This window comes from Ambystoma mexicanum, chromosome 12 (genome assembly GCF_040938575.1).
Source record: "Ambystoma mexicanum isolate Mex_15411 chromosome 12, UKY_AmexF1_1, whole genome shotgun sequence".
Classification (NCBI taxonomy): domain Eukaryota; kingdom Metazoa; phylum Chordata; class Amphibia; order Caudata; family Ambystomatidae; genus Ambystoma; species Ambystoma mexicanum.
The window spans coordinates 964,581,928-964,598,344 of record NC_090936.1 but is presented as its reverse complement, the minus strand read 5'-3'; the positions used below and the strand labels follow the sequence as shown (position 1 = coordinate 964,598,344).

Below are 16,417 nucleotides of genomic sequence, written 5' to 3'. Positions count from 1 at the left end.
ATTAATGACCCACACCTGAGGATGGCCGAGAGGCATACAAGGCCCCCTCAGGTGCAGGCCAAAAGGACCAAGGCGGAAAAAAGGCGAGGTGGCCGAAGCAGCAGCAGGAGAGCAGTAGTAGTAGTGTGTGGAGATGTTTTGAATTCTCCATGAAGCAGCAGAAGAAATCGTGGAAGAGCCAGGACACCAGGACCAGAGAGGTGAGAGAAGTAAATGCCGGTTCCGAGAGGGTCGCGAGGGCTCAGGATTTCAGCTGCAGAGGTTGTGCAGCAGAAAGTGCATCTGTTCATAACTTTACCCGAAGTAAAGTGTTCAGCAGTGGCAGGCGAACACCGGATCGCTGGGGGAACACAAGGGCTCTGAGATGCGCGAAGTCTTGCAGGAGAGGTTGCCGCACCTAAGTGAACCAGACGAGCTGGGAACTGTGAGGTACAAGGATGTGCACACCACCAGTGAGTTCACTATTATATTCTGACCCCGGAGCGCTCCGTAGTTACTCGTTGCCTGAATCCAAACTCCCTACTGAATAACAAACTAATGCAAAGCAAAGCATTGATCATGACATATACCAAGCTGACGTAAACCAAATCAGTTGGCAGACAGACTCCAAAGATCCCACCTGAATGGGATGATTGCAATATAGTGGGTGATAATCTATTTATTTTTTCATTTATAAAGCGCGCTAAACCCGGAGGCATCAAGGCGCTGTTACAACCAGTTACTCAAAATAATAACAGCCAACCACACAAAGGGGCAATATCTCAAGAAGGGAACCAAAACCACCATTAGCAAAACCAACAGGGATGCACTCTAAGACAACTGACAAACAGGGGTTGCCGCCAAACGAAGATAACTGTATATAACAGTGTATGGAGAATATTGCCCAGGTGTATAGCATGTCTTAAACCCACATTGCAAAAGCCAAAGCATTGTGAAGAAGAAGAGTTATTATCAGCATGTGGTTAATAATACAAAGGTGGAACAAGATTGGCACGAGGGCTGCCCTTCTGATAAGAGTTTCAGGAGGAAGGAAGCATTGCTGTCTTGCATGTGGGAAATACTTAGATATAGTAAATGGCACCAGTGTGATTCTTGTATCCTCTTAAGAAAATCGTAAACCTAATTTTGTGAAACAGAAGACATTGTTAAAACCTTTGAAGATGACCCTTAGCACAGAAGTACTTGGGCCTGGCAAGGGAGTATACAAGGTCCTGGACCGTTGTGCGAATTGGTTCTGTTCGGCCAGGAGAGTATACCTGCACAGAGAACTGTAGTGGTTTATCTTGGCTGACAGGAGAGTATACCAGTCCGGGAGCAATGGTAACCATTGGTTTTGTTCTGGCAAGAGTACACCGTAACAAAGTGTTGTAGAAGTGGTAGACTTAGGGGGCGTGGCTTGAAGCACCAGCAATGCGGACGCTTCTTTGTTAGCTTCCGTGAGAAGCCTGTGACAAGCATATATAATGCCAGTTCCAACATTGCACAGCGCCAATGAAAGCCGGATTATAAAGAGGGAGCCTGGGGTGAAGGACCGGTGTGGGAGGGGTGGAAGCGGTGAGGCGATCTGCCACCTGGGAGTCGAGCAATACAAGAACACGGCCCTGTTGCGTCCACACCAGGGCTCGTTCAAGATTGCCCCCGCTTGCCGGGCCGTTGCGGCTCCCGAGACCCGGCACTCTCCTCCAACATCGAGACTCGCCCGTGGGGGGTGGGAAGTCTGAGAGGAGAAACCCACTCGGTGGAGCTGCTGGGGACATCCAGTGGCTGTCGGAAGGCACCCACAGATACCTCATCACAGCCCAGTGCATGTGGCTAGAGCCCGCAATGAGCAACGAGCGGGGAATAAGAGGTGAGGGACGGGCCTCCTAACTCACAGCTGAGGGACAAAACGTGTCGGAGGGGAAGCAGACCGCACGGACTAATACGGTGTTGGGCCCTACTGAAGAGGGCACACAGAGAGGGCGTCGGGGAGTGCTGCGGATCGCCCCACTGACCCACCCCAGAGCAGAGAGAACGCTGAGAAAGAGCCACCTGGGGCTCCAGCAATACCCCAATTACAGGATCCCTCCATCCAGGGCCCTGAATCTCACCCACTGTCTCCGCTGGAGCTCCCCAGCAAAGAGAGATTCCACAATTAGACTGCACACCCTCCCAACCCTGAGGAGGCAGCAGCTGCAACAGCATCACTGCAGAGGGCCTCGATAGATCCCAGTGGGACTCAGGCAGAGGGGGATTCCAGAATGGCTCCAGTCATGTCAAAACAACAAAACTGCCATAAAATGCGGTCATCACCACCCTGCTTCAACCCCAGGACAAAAGTAAAAAAACTGGATGCTGCAAAAACTCCAAACTACTCGCTAGAGTTCCCTGCAGGGCAGCTAGCCACCAAGGAAGACCTACAGTCTTTTATGTCTGCAGTTAAAGCAGAATTCCGGAGCTGTGTGGCAGGGATCTCGTAGAAAGTAGACCAATTGGACCAACAAGTCCTGGAGGTGGTGGAGTAGAAGATAATGGGACAGACCAGAACATGTTAGTAGATGAGCTCTAGCGCAGGATCTAGGTGTTGGAAGGGAAAAGTGAAGAGATGACAGATAAACAAGAGGACATGGAGAACAGAGCCTGCAGAAACAACCTCCGGATCAAAGGGGTGCCCACCTTGATCAGAGACCAAGCACTGCCTGACTACATAGGTGGGTTTTTCCAGAAACTCCTGCTGCACCTTGACAAGGTGATGCTTCTCCTCGACCGGACCCACATACTGCGTATCCGATGGGGCCGGCCCTCAGACACGCCCCCAGATGTGATCATAGGGGTCCACTTCTTCACGACTAAGCAAGAAATCATGGAAGCCAGCCAGACACGAGTTCTGACATTTCAGGGGGTACCTCTACAAATCTTTCATGACCTCGCAACGGTACAAAGACGGAGGGACACCAGACCCCCAATGGCATTTCTGCAGGACCAGAAGGTTGGTACCGATGGCTGTTCCCCACCACGCTACAGTTCACTCTCAGCAATATGACCTGCTCCATTAACACATTGGAAGAAGCAGAAAGACATCCTAAGGGTGGCCACTCCTGAAGCGGAGGTGAGCGCCCCCTACAAAACCCACAACACCAACAAAAAGAGAAGCCCCCAAATCAAAACGGAACACCTGGGCAAAGATAGCTAAGAGGCGTAAGGAACAAGTTACTTACCTGTAACTGTTGTTCTCCAGCATGGGTCTGGCATGGATTCACATGCTCATGAATATTCCCCGTCGTCAGGCCGGGAATCCTCTGTATAGAAAAAAAATCAGTATCAGTTTCGTTTCTGATCTGTCTTTCTTAGTAGTAACCAATCACTGGTCTCTGGGTCATACTGCCCCCAGCCAATGACTGCCCTCTCCCTAAGCCCCGCCTCTGGCAGCCATCCTCAGATTTGGTAGCACGTAAAGTGGCAGTATGACCATGTGAAGAGCCGCAGAGGGGTAGGCGGGAGGGTTCGCATGTGAATCCATGCCAGACCCATGCTGGAGAACAACAGTTACAGGTAAGTAACTTGTTCCTTCTCCAGCATGGGGTCTGGCATGGATTCACATTCTCATGAATAAGAGAATACATAGCAGTACACACATGCACAACCACGGGAGGTGGCAACAGGTTCAACATTAAGCAATACAACAACTCAACATTAAGCATCTCTTACCTCCTCACCAGGCTCACCTTAGGCGAACAGGTTGCGCAGCACTGCTTGGCCGACCCTGGACTCCTCCCTGGAGTCCCGATCGACGCAGTAGAATCTTGTGAAGGTGTGCGTCAACCTCCACGTCGCAGCCCTGCAGATGTCCAGCACGGGCACACCAGACAGGAACGCCGTGGTAGCAGCGATCGCTCTGGTCGAATGGGCTCTCGGACGGCCCGGCAGCGGTCGGTTTGCCAACCGGTGACAGTGCATGATGCAGCCAGAGAGCCATCTGGAAATGGAAGTCTTCGAGAGAGCCTTCCCTTGATTCACAGTCCCAAAGTTCACAAACAACTGTGACGTCTTCCGAAAACTCTTCGTGCGGTCCACGTAGAACTTCAGCGCTCTAGCTACATCCAGCAAGTGCAAAGTCCTCTCGGCCGGCGACGAAGGCGACGGGAAGAAAACTGGCAACACCAAGGGCTCGTTGAGGTGGAAGTCCGACGGCACATTGGGCATAAAGGAGGGGTGCGTCCTCAGCACCACCCTCGTGTCATGAAAAGTCAAGTATGGAGGCTTACAAGATAGGGCCTGGACCTCTCCCACTCGTCGTGCGGAGGTGATGGCCACGAGGAAAGCTGTCTTCCATGACAGGAACTTCAAAGGCGCCGAATGCATAGGCTCGAATGGGGCCCCCATGAGCCTAGTCAGCACCACATTAAGCTCCCACGCCGGGGCAGGAGCCTTCACCGGCGGGAATGATCGGAATAGTCTCTTCATGAATTCTTTCACCAGGCGATGAGACCACAAGGACGCCCGTCCCGTATTCCTGGTATATCGGGAGATTGCAGCCAGATGTATTTTGATGGAGGCGTGATCCAGTCCAGCTTTGGCCAGCGACAGTAGGTACGGCAGTACTTGAGGGGCCATAATCCGCAGAGGGTTAATCTTCTGTGCACGGCACCAGACAGAGAACCTCTTCCATTTATGTCCGTAGCACTTGAGAGTTGAGGACGCCCTGGCCTTTGCAAGAACCTCTCTGCAGTTGGCCGGGATGTCGTACCCTCGAAACTCTAGTGCTGCAGGAGCCAGGCCTGCAAGTTCAGCGACTACGGGTTGTGGTGAAGAATGGCGCCTCCTTCTCTGGAGAGCAGGTCTGTGTCCGTCGGCAGCTTGACTGGTGTGGACGTTGACAAGTCCAGAAGGTCCGGGAACCAGATCTGTCTCGGCCACGCCGGTGCAACGAGGATCATCCTGCACCGGGACCTCTTGGGCTGGTGGTTGAGCCGGAGCAGCAAAGGCAGCGGAGGGAACGCATAAAGAAATAGGCCGTCCCAGGGGAACGAGAAACCATCGCCCATGCTCCTCGGCTGGGGGAACCTGCTGGCGAACCTCCGGCACTTGGAATTCGTCGCCGTCGCGAATAGATCGATTGGGGTTTGCCCCATCGTCGGAAGAGTCGATCCACTTGATCCTGGCGTTGTTCCCACTCGTGGCACGAGCGCAGCTCCCTGCTGAGTGAGTCGGCGATCGTGTTTTTTATTCCTGCCAGATGAAGAGGCACCAGAAACATCCCTTGGGCGACGGCCCAATGCCACAGATCCTGGGCTTCCTTGGATAGATCCTGGGCTTCCTTGGATAGGGCCGGGGACCTGGTTCCGCCCTGCTTCCAGATGTAGAACATCGTGGTGGTGTTGTCGGTGAAGATCCTCACCACCTTGCCCTTGAGGGGCGGAAGAAAGGACCTGAGAGCCCAGAACACTGCGCGGAGCTCCAAGATGTTGATATGGAGTGACTTCTCCTCTGGGAGCCAAAGGCCTCTCGCGTGAAGATCCCCACCACCGGATCACCTCACGGAACGTCTCAGTGAGAGGGATCCTGTCCTCGAAGCTGCCCGTCGACTGGACCCAGCGGGCGTCGAGGAACTCTTGTAAGGGGCGCATCCGAAGCCTGCAAAGGCGCACCAGATAAATGCAGGAGGACATCATCCCGAGGAGGGACTTGATAGATCTTACCCTGGCCATGGCCGTGGCCAGCAGACGCTGCACCTTGCCCAGAATGATCCTGGTCCTTTCTTCCGACGGCGAGGCCAGCCGCGCCACTGTGTCGAGCTTGGCTCCCAGAAACAGGGCGACTTGCGACGGAACCAGGTGGGGTTTTGGAAAGTTGATGGAGAATCCCAGGTCCGTGAGTAGCTGGACAGTCTTCGCAGTGTGCTCCACGGATGAGCTCCCTTGTCCTTGCCCGGATGAGCCAGTCGTCCAGGTAGGGGTAGACGTGGATCCCCTGTAGGCGCAGCCGCGCTGACACCGGTGCGAGGCACTTGGTGAACACCCTGGTTGCCGACTTCAATCCGAACGGGAGGGCCTTTAGCTGGTAGTTCTGCCCTTGGACCACGAATCTGAGGAACTTTCGGTGTCTTTTTAGAATGGGGATGTGGAAGTACGCGTCCTCCAAGTCCAACGACGACAGGAAGACGCCCTCCTCCAGCTGTCCCAGCACGTGCTGGAGGGTGACCATCCGGAACTTCTGTGCCTTGATGTACTTGTTCAGTCATCGCAGGTCCAGGATGGGGCACCATCCTCCTGTCTTCTTTTTTACGAGGAAGTACCTTGAGTAAACTCCGGAGCCCCGAAGCCTCTTTGGGACGAGCTCGATGGCACCCTTCTTGAGCATCGCCCTTACTTCCAACAGTAGTTGAGGGACGTGATTTTCCTTCCTGGCCACGGGTGGAACGCGAGGGCACTTCTTCTGAAACTCGAGGGCGTGCCCTTGGGCCAGGGCGTCCAGCACCCAACGGTCGGTGGAGATGGACTCCCACACGCTGATGAACCTCGCCAGCCGACCTCCCACCGGGGTGCTTCGGCGGGGGCCTGACCCCACGGTCGGTTCAATCTTGTTTGGAGGCCGCCTTGCCTCCTTGACCTCCCTGTCGACGACGACGGGCACCACCTGACTTGCCGCGTCCCCTGTAGGCTTCCTGGGACGAAGATCTTGCCGCTTGGCGGTACGTGGAGGAGCCACTTGTGGATCCCTTGGAGGCACCTTGTCTGCCTCCGGAGCTCCGAAAGGACGGCCGTCGTTGTTGGAGCACTCCCAGTGCCCGGGCAGTCTTTGTGTCTGTCTTGATGGCCTGAAGGGACTCATCAACCGCCTTCCCAAACAGGTTGTTCACGTCGAAGGGCATGTCCAAAACCTTGGTTTGTACGTCCTGGCGGAAATCTGTGGCCTTGAGCCATCCTCGTCGTCTCAAGCAAACGCCGTTGCCCAACTGACAGAAACCGGTGTCGGCGATGTCCGTTGCCACCGTGATGGCGTGGTCCGAAGCAATCTCAGCTTCCTGTAGGATTTCAAGGGCCTCAGCCCTTTTGGCGTCCGGAAGGAAGTCCAACAGAGGGGCGATTTTGAACCACAACTCCCTGTCGTAGCGGGCTACGATAGCCAGGGCGTTGGCCGCCTTGATAGTCGTCGCTGCGGATGAGATGATCCGTCGTCCCATCGTGTCCAGCTTCCTGCCCTCGCCGTCCGGTGGGGAAGTTGATGTCGATGCCGATGCCCCCCCAGCTTTCTTCTTTGCCGCCGCCGAGACGACCGAATCCGGGTTAGGTTGCGCCCGAAGGCACAAGGGGGCAGCGTCGCGGATCCGGTACTTCTTCTCGTACTGGACCCTCTTTGCCGGCGCCGTGGCAGGGTTCTTGAGGAGGGCGAGCCCCTCATCCCAGATGTCATCAAAAAGCGGTATGGCGGGGGGGCGCTGTTGAGCAGCCTGCAAGATGGCTGCCTAGTGTTTGAGCTCCGCGCCTAGCCGCCCTCTATCCGCCTACATCTGCGGTTCTGTACCCGATCCTGCAACCCTGCTTCGGATTAAACATTTCTGCTGATGTGCGCTACCCGCAAGCCAAATCCCGGAGGAAATCAGACATCGGGTGCCCTGGATCTGCCTTCATATTACGCCGGTGGCGGGGCGGCCCTGGGCCGTTCGGCGTTTCACGCGTGCACCGCGGCTCGGACGGGTGCCCGCCACCGTCTTCATTGCCGCTGACCCACGCTTGTGCCCCGGGCGCAATCCCTGCTTGTCGCTGGACTGGTGCTCCTGTCATCTCCGTCTGCCTGCCCTTCCCGCTGAAGATCGGTGCTGCGGCCGCGCCGGCTGCTTGGCTGCGGCCGGGAGTGGCGGGGGCTGGGCGGAGTGCGGGCCCGCGGGGAGCGCTGCTGCGGCCGAACCCTTCGCCCGCTGCCGCCGCGGCTACTGGAGGCGGCCCCGCGGATCGGCGGCCCCTTTCTCTGGGATCGGGGGGCCGCTGGCGGGGCCTCTTAGTGCGTTGCGGCCTCGCCTGGGGTCGGAGTGGCGGCGCCTGGATGGAGGACGCAGCGGACTGAAGGTGAGGATCGGGGGCTGCCACCATCTCTGTCTCCCTCTTCGCTTCTCCCTTCACGTGAGATGGCTTGCTGAGGCCTGGACGCCCCGCGCATTGCCCATTCTGCTGGTGGGCCTCTCCTGCCTCATGGTTCGCGGCCCTCCCTGAGGGGTCTCCCTCCACCGCACTAACATATTAAGGCCTCACCCCGCTCCCGGAGTGATTTTATCCGGGTGGAGTCGCCCTGAGAAAACACTATAGCTCATCCTGTTGGGTGGGTGACCTGCACCACACCCAGCTGACCTACGTTTGCGGACCTCTTGCGCTCTTGCCCCACTCGCTCTTCGTTATACTGGGCGGTCTCACCACAAGCTCCAAAACTTCATTGCACCAGGTCGTACTCATCAGCTCCGCAGCACCCAATCTACGCATACGGGTGACCCCGTCCTCCATACTCCACCTCCTTGTCTCTCCAATCTCGGCTGGACTGTAAGCTGCTCCCTTGGGTGGGGACCTCCGCGGGGACTGCACTAGGGAAGGGGCTGGTCCCTCTGGTAAGCCCCACACTGCGTAAATATTTGGACCTTCCGCACGCAGGGTCTCCTCGCTTTCTGGCTCGGGGGCTGAGCCGACCTGGACCTGTTTGGCTGCCTCCTTCGTGCCCGTAGCAGCCCCCTGTGCTGCCGTAACTGGCTACTCTCATCTCGCCATCTCCCCCTCTGATTCTCTGTTCCTGATCTCTGATTCTCTGTTCCTGATCATGTCAAATCGCTCCAAGAGTGGCGTCAGGGGGGGGGGGGGGGTCATGGACAAATTTACAAAGGCGGTCCCTCGGTCCGAAGTGAGCCACGCGTCAACTACGCCGGAGGAACCTGATACCGAGCCGAGTCCCGGGGCTGCGGCTCCTGACCTTACTGCCATGATGGAATCGATGGCCAAAAACTTTGCCTCCTTTCATGAAAAGCTTGACGACATCAATGCTAACGTGGCCTCACTCAAAACACGCGTTGACCAGGCTGGCTCCAGAATCACGGAGGCCGAAAACCGGATATCCACCAATGAAGATGAGATACACACACTCCAAGACACTGTGGCTACCTTATCGCGCGATATGAAGAATGTAAAGGCAAAATGCGACGACTTGGAATCCCGCTCCTGCAGAAACAACCTGCGCATTATTGGGGTCCCTGAAACTGCCCTGAAGGGTCGAATGGAGGAGGCGGTCGAACAACTACTCAAGGACTTGCTTGGTGACCCGAACCTTTCCCCCTACTTCACTGTTGAGCGGGCTCACCGGGCCCTGTCTCCGCGTCCCAGACCTGGCGATAGCCCCAGGCCCATTATAGCCAAGATTCTCAATTACCGTGACAGGGACCTCATCCTCCGCCTGGCACGAGAGAAGGGGGAGTTGCGGCTGGAGGCTCATACTATCCGAATCTTCCCGGATTTCTCAATGGCTGTGCAGCAGGAGAGGTGTCAGTTCCTTGGCGTCAAGAAGATGCTCAGGGAGCGCAAAGTCCCATATGCCATTTTATTTCCGGCCACACTCAAAATCACCCACAGGGGCAAACTCTATTTCTTCACCATCCCTGAAGAGGCGGTAACATTTATTGAGATGCAGATACCGCTTCAGGGCCCTAGAGATGCCGTCGCTGATGAAAGTTGTTTGGGTGTCATGGAGTGGGGATATTGGCTGCATTTGTTAATTCTGTAATTACAATTTATTACTGTTAACACTGTTCGGCTTACTGAGTCGCTCTGGCTCCCGGCGGCGCTCGCCTGTGGCGGGGGTTGGCCACGAACTGTTGGCACTGGCCACTTACCTCTCACGTTACCGGGAACTGACGTTTACTCCAGTCTCCCTTGGTGGTTGGATGTCCTGGGGGGCAGTGGCTGGCCCCGATATCACCCGAACATTTAGCATACTATAGTGCTGGGCCTGGCTCAGCACACGCTGGTTCGTGGTATGCCCATAAGGCTGGCCACGTTGGGACATTCTATCCGGCTGCCTGCCATTGGCGTTGCGCTTGCTTGGGAGCCGGATATCTACTCGGGGGGCTAGCTCCCCCTGGGATGGTCTGCGTATCTGCTGGTTGCCTGGGCCACAGTGTTCAGGCGCTCATCCTCCTTGGGGCTTGGATGATGCACTACACGAAGCCAATGTTGCAATATTTTGCTGCCCTACTGCTATTTTTTCTCTTCCAATTGCACAACTGCAGGAATTCTACTTCTCTGAGACTGGCCCAGTTCCCCACTCTGGGGACACAGGGGGTGAATGCTATATGTCTGTCGAAACTGCTCTAGTTGTTACGGGACCGCAGGGGCTCGTGCGCGGTCCCCGGCTTCCCGCTCTGCGGGCGGGGGCTTGCGTTATGAGTCCACCACTACTGTTCGTTTTGCAACAGAGCCATTTGGCTCTAAGCGTGCTAGTGCGCGGCAACGGCGCACCCCATTGCGATTGCACTGTTCTTTTCTGTTTTGCTGGAATGGGTTGGCCCCTTTTGGGCCTTGGCGAAGTGTTGGCCAGGTTGGTGTTGGCCCATCTGCGTGCTGTTAAGGGCGGGTGATGTTTACACTGCTGATTCAAGGTTAGCGGTGCGGGTGGGGGGTGGGAAGGGGGCTATTTCTCAATAAGGCACACAAGGTTTTAGCGAGGCACATCCAGAGGAGGCACATGCGCGCATGCTGTTTTTACTTTGGGAGCTCACACTGTCATTTGTGTTGGGATGTTCACCGAAAATGGATATTGCGGTTGGGGATGGCTACCTCTGAAATGGCTACTGTCATAATGTCCTGGAATATTCGGGGGCTGAGCAACCACACCAAAGCCCGCAAGATCATGGCGTATGCCAACAGGCATAACTGTACAATCCTGCTCTTACAGGAGACGCATTCCAATGGACTTATACCAAGGGCAGTTGCCCCGTCATGGGGTCCCGCCAGACTTTTCACCTCCTATTCCACACAATCTAGGGGTGTTCTCACGATTATTCACAAATCGATTAAGTTTGGGCTTCATAAAAGCTACATCGACCCTGAAGGTCGCTACATTATACTACACTGCACACTAGTCAATAAGGAATATTTGCTTGTTAACACCTACTGTCCCAACGTGGACTCTCCGGAATTCTTTGACACAATAGCCACCATACTTCTGGGTTTCGTGGGGGTGCATATTATATGGGGTGGGGATCTGAACCTTATTTTGGACACTGTTCTAGACAGAACTGCCACAGGTCCCAGAGCATTGTCTCGCGCGGCGCGCAGGCTGCAGGGCCATATGCAGTCGCTCAACATTTGTGACGCCTGGAGAACACTCCATCCCCAGAAGCGGGAATACACCTACTATTCATCTGCACGACAGCTCATCCAGGATAGATCTGTTCTTGGCCTCTGGCGAGGTAATGGGTGGAGGGTGCGGGCATTCTGGCCCGCACACTTTCGGATCACGCTCCAATCACACTGTCTCTAAGGCTGGGCATTCCCATTCCAACAGTCAGCACTTGGCGCTTTAAGTCCGAAGCCCTAAAAGACATTGTGTTTAAGTCCGAAATACTAGCTGATATCGGGTCGTTTTTTTAACTTAACTCACTTCGGGACACGACTGCCGCGGTTAGATGGGAGGCCTTCAAGGTATACATAAGGGGCATGTCCATCTCCCGGGAGGCCGGGGTGCTGAAGGCCATTAGGGCTGCCCTGGGGCGATCTGAGATCAAACTGAAACAACTTGAGCAACGTAACCCCACCGGCTCTGACCCCACCATTCTTGCTCAAATCTCGGATGAACTCCATGTATATAACACACTGGCCACCTCCGAAGTCCGTTACTTCAGCCGCCCCCAGGCCGCCAGGAGGTATGGGGAGGGCGACAGGCCTGGGAAAACGCTTGCGACACTTGTGAGGGGGGAGTTGGGCCGAACGCAAATCTCTTCTATCAAAGATCGAAATGGCGATGCTCAGTGTGCGGACCGGAAAATACTAGAGATATTCACTGAGTTTTATAGCTCCCTTTACTCCCAGCCTGTGGAACACACTGAGCAACATATGCGCAAACTCCTTGGGCAGATCCCCACTACAGAAATTTCCCAACAGACCAGGGACCAGTTGGACTCTCCGATCACGCTAGACGAGATAGTGTCGGCCATCTCTGACTTGCCCAAAGGCAAGGCGCCTGGTCCTGACGGGCTCACCGCCGACTTTTACCAGGAGCACATAGCTGTTCTGGCCCCTCGGCTGTTTGAGGTATGGAATGAAACACTCCGGGCCTCCATCCTTCCCCCCTTCCATGCGTGAAGCGGTCATCACGGTGCTGCTCAAACCGGGTAAGCCTGAAGATGAGTGCGGGTCATACAGACCTCTTTCCCTCATGAATCTTGACACAAAGATCTTTGCTAAGATCATTGCCAACCGCTTTTTGCCAATCATGACGCACTTGGTGCATGAGGACCAAGCGGGCTTCGTTCCGGGCAGGTCCACCTCCCATAATATCAGGAGATTGTTTAATGTCATGTCCCGCATAGATCAGGACGCCCAGGCTGTAGCGGTTACGTTGGACGCCCAGAAAGCCTTTGACATGGTTTCTTGGAAATACATGTGGCTGGTCCTCGAGACAATGGGTATTGGCCCAAACATGATAGGGTTTATTAGACTATTATACACCTCCCCTGTTGCGCGAGTTTGAGTCAACTCACTAACATCTGAGATTTTCACGCTATTTAGAGGCACCCGTCAGGGTTGCCCCTTCTCCCCAATTCTCTTTGCATTAGTGATAGAACCAATGGCGGACTTTGTCCGTTCAAGACACTCTCGTAAGGGAATAAGATTGATAGAGGAGCCTGAAATTATATCCCTATATGCAGACGACGTCCTACTTTATATCAGAGATCCCACAACTCACCTCAATCCCACATTGAGAGATATCACCCGCATTGGCACCCATTCCGGTTTTACGATTAACTACTCCAAGTCGGAGATCTTCCCACTCACTAAATCTACCACACAGCCCATCTCCGAATATCCCCTGCGCTGGGCCCCGTACGGCATTAAATACCTGGGTGTGCATGTATCCCTTACTAAACCCACCCTACTTACCGATAATTACTCTGCGGTAGCGCAAACAGTTGAGGCTAAAATCTCACGATGGCGCACTCTTCCGTTATCCGTTGCGGGCCGACTGTCCCTGATTAAAATGATTCTGCTCCCCAAGCTCTTATACACCTTCAGTAACATACCCATATGGCCTGGGAGGGCATACTTCACTAAATTGCACACGCTCTGCGCACAATTCCTCTGGCACTCTGGTGCGGTGCGCAAGAAGTGGACTGACATGGCACTCTCATACAGACGTGGGGGTATTGCTGCTCCTGACTTTGCTATATATTGGATTGCTGCCCAAGCCCAGCATGCCACTCACTGGTACCCTGGCGCCCCAGTACGCCCTCATGTTAAGCTGGAACGGCTGGCATCCGCTGGTATTAATCTAATGACCCTAGTGCTGCATCGACACTATGCTCCGGACTCCCCCGTTGACCCCATTGCTGCGACCATGTTCGCCTGGACACGCATACTAAGCCCATCAGATGGGACCTCCCCGTACTACAAGTGGCTGCCCGCGTGGGCCTTTCCTGGGTTGGAGTCCACGCTGGACGCTGCTTTGGCCCGCCACTGGGAGGCTCTGGGTTATAGGGCATTGTCGGACTTGTATCCAGAGGGCAAATTTATAGACCCCTGGACTTGGAGGCCGGGTCACACTAGATCCCCCTTAGAGACTCTTCAATACTACAGGCTTCGCGCTGCGTTCCGCACTATGTGACCCTCCTTCCCAAATGAGCCCCCAGATGACCCGGCAATGGCGTACATTGCTAACTCGGGCGGTGCACGGGGCGTCGTCTCATCATTGTATCATATCCTGCAGGACGTCTCCTCTACTCCGGTTCTCGGAGCGCGCAACAAATGGGCAGATGAACTGGGCCTAGAGATACCTGATGAGTTATGGGAGTGCATGTGTCTTCACACCCAAAAAGTCTCCCTCAACTTCCGATTTCGGGCCATGCAATATAAACTCCTTAATAGGCTATATTATACACCGCGCAGGACTTTGGGGTTTGCTCGTTCTGAGGTGCGCCTCTGCCCGCGCTGCAAGGCTGCAGACGCTGATCACTTACATATGTTCTGGACCTGTCACAAATTGTCCGATTTTTGGGATGGGGTCCTAAAAACACTTAGTGCAGTAACTGAAACCACTATTGATCCCGATACTCTGGCAGTTCTATTTGGGGTTTGGAGGACTGAGGAAACTAAGCGCCTGAAAAAGTTTTTAAATATAAGTTGTATGATTGCCAAGAAGTGTATACTCCAGAGCTGGAGGTGTTCTTCACCCCCGATCCCTCAGAGGTGGTTGGGCCTGCTCACATGGTCACGGAACTGCGAGGAGGACTACTTGACTATGCTGCCGGCCCAATCTCGCCCCAAGAACATTTGGAATGAATTTAACACATATCTCAACAATCAGTGCGAAAGCATGTCGGGGTCTTGTTTGTCTCCGGCCTCCACTCATGCATCGAGATCTCCTCTGGTTTCCTCCTTTATTTGTAAAATATTGCAATCACTGTTAAAATGTTGATAAGGTAGCCTGTAAGCTGCTTCACGCTTTACATGATTCATATGCTTGTTGCCTCGATGTTTGTACCTTGTGAACCTCTGCCGATAAAAATAAAAGTTAAAAAAAAAAAAGCGGTATGGCGAGGACCGTCTTCCTTTTAGCCTCGCGCCGTTGGTAAAGGAACCCTTCCTTCTTCTCTTCTGGGCAGAGCTGGAATAGCTCGGATGACCTGGAAATCATGGCATGAAAGGATCCAATCTCGTCGGGCGGGGACGCCCAAGCAGGGGGCGACGGGGGACACGTCCCGTCATCGCCTCCGTCGTCATCTGTACCTGTCGTAGCCGTGTCCGTGCCTGTATCATCCCCGTGGGTAGTAGACCGGGGGGAAGACAGAGCAGGCCGCAGAGGTGGGAGAGGTGGCGTGGGATGAGTCCTCCTCCTCTTATGCGGTGGACTTTCCGAAGGTCCTGGCTCCGGTTCCCCCGTCGGGTCTGGCTCAGGTACCTCCGTCGGGGGGAGGGGCAACCTTGTCCTTATCTCCGAGCATAAGGACTGAATTGCTGACAAAATGGCCGCCGAAGTGTCCTGCGGCGCCGGAAACGACGGGCGCGAGGGCTCTTGAGGAGCTTCGTCGGCGACACCGTCACTCTCATCGTCGCCCTCGTCAGGATCCCTCCCGATGGGCTGGGCCTCTTCCACGACTTTGATGAGCTCTTCTTCAGAGGTCGTGTCCGTATCCACGATGGCCACCTGCCCCTCCCCCACCTTTTCCAACGAAGACTTTGTGGGGGTCTTCTCAATGGGCCTGAAAGACGACTCCCTCCGCGGTGGCAGGGAGACTCTGGGTCCTGAGGTCGCCTCCACTGGTGTAGCCTCCACAGGCTGAGCCAGGGCCGCTGCGACATCCTCAATTGAGGTCTTAGCAGGGTGAATTAAGGTCATCGTCACCTTCTGTACGCCTGGGGCCTTCACCTTGGGGGGAGGGTCCGAGCCTCGCTCCCCCTCTGCCGGAATCTTTGAGATCGACCGGGGCCTCTCCAGAAGCTTTGCCGGGTTCTCGGACTTCCTCTTACCCGAGCCAGAGCGTTGGCTCGTGGTTGATGGAGCCGGGGAGGATGCGCCCTGCCTGGCAGCCAAGGAGCCCGACCGTTCGGTGCTCCCAGTGCCCGCTGACTCGCGGTGCTTAGCCTTTTGTTGGGCCCCCGTCGCCGGGGCGCCCTCACAGGACTTAGAAGACCGCTCAGACTTCTTTTTCTTCTTCTCTCCTGACGGGCTCTTCCCTTCCAGCCAGTTGGCGAGACGGAGGTGGCGATCCTTCATGGTCCGCTCCGACATGTTCCCACAAAACGCACAGTCCTTCTACGTGTGCGTCTTGTCCTCATGGAGTCAATAGAGGCATAACGAATGCTCGTCCTCCTTGAAAACATTCTGAAGCTGGCATCCAGGGCAGGTCCTGAACAGCTTCCCGGGCGTCGAGCTTCCTTTCTCCTGGGCCATGTCCGGGGTAGGCCTCGGAACTTCTGGAATCCTCCAAAAGCGTAACTCGACGAAATCTTCACCCTTGAGGGGCGTAGAAAACTCCGAAACGGATCCCCGTTGATCGGATGTAGAAACGGTGGAGCTTGAGGCTTCATTTAACTGAAAAATGAGAAAAATCTCCTGAAAAAAGCGCGAAAACACAGCAAAAGCGCAGCAAAAGCTTGAGAGCTACAGCACGAGGACTCCCAACACTTGAACGTGCTGTAAAAATCTGAGGATGGCTGCCAGAGGCGGGGCTTAGGGAGAGGGCAGTCAT

General features: G+C 55.1%; 1 protein-coding gene and 1 long non-coding RNA gene across 3 annotated transcripts in view; one reads left to right on the top strand and one right to left on the bottom strand.

The window, feature by feature from the left end:
• LOC138514139 (uncharacterized) overlaps positions 1 to 16,417 on the bottom strand; it is a 338,787-nt gene that overhangs the window by 121,871 nt on the left and 200,499 nt on the right. The window lies entirely within an intron of this gene.
• The window catches only part of LOC138514140 (uncharacterized), a 59,910-nt gene that overhangs the window by 1,093 nt on the left and 42,400 nt on the right, over positions 1 to 16,417 (top strand). The gene's annotated exons all lie outside the window — the stretch shown is intronic.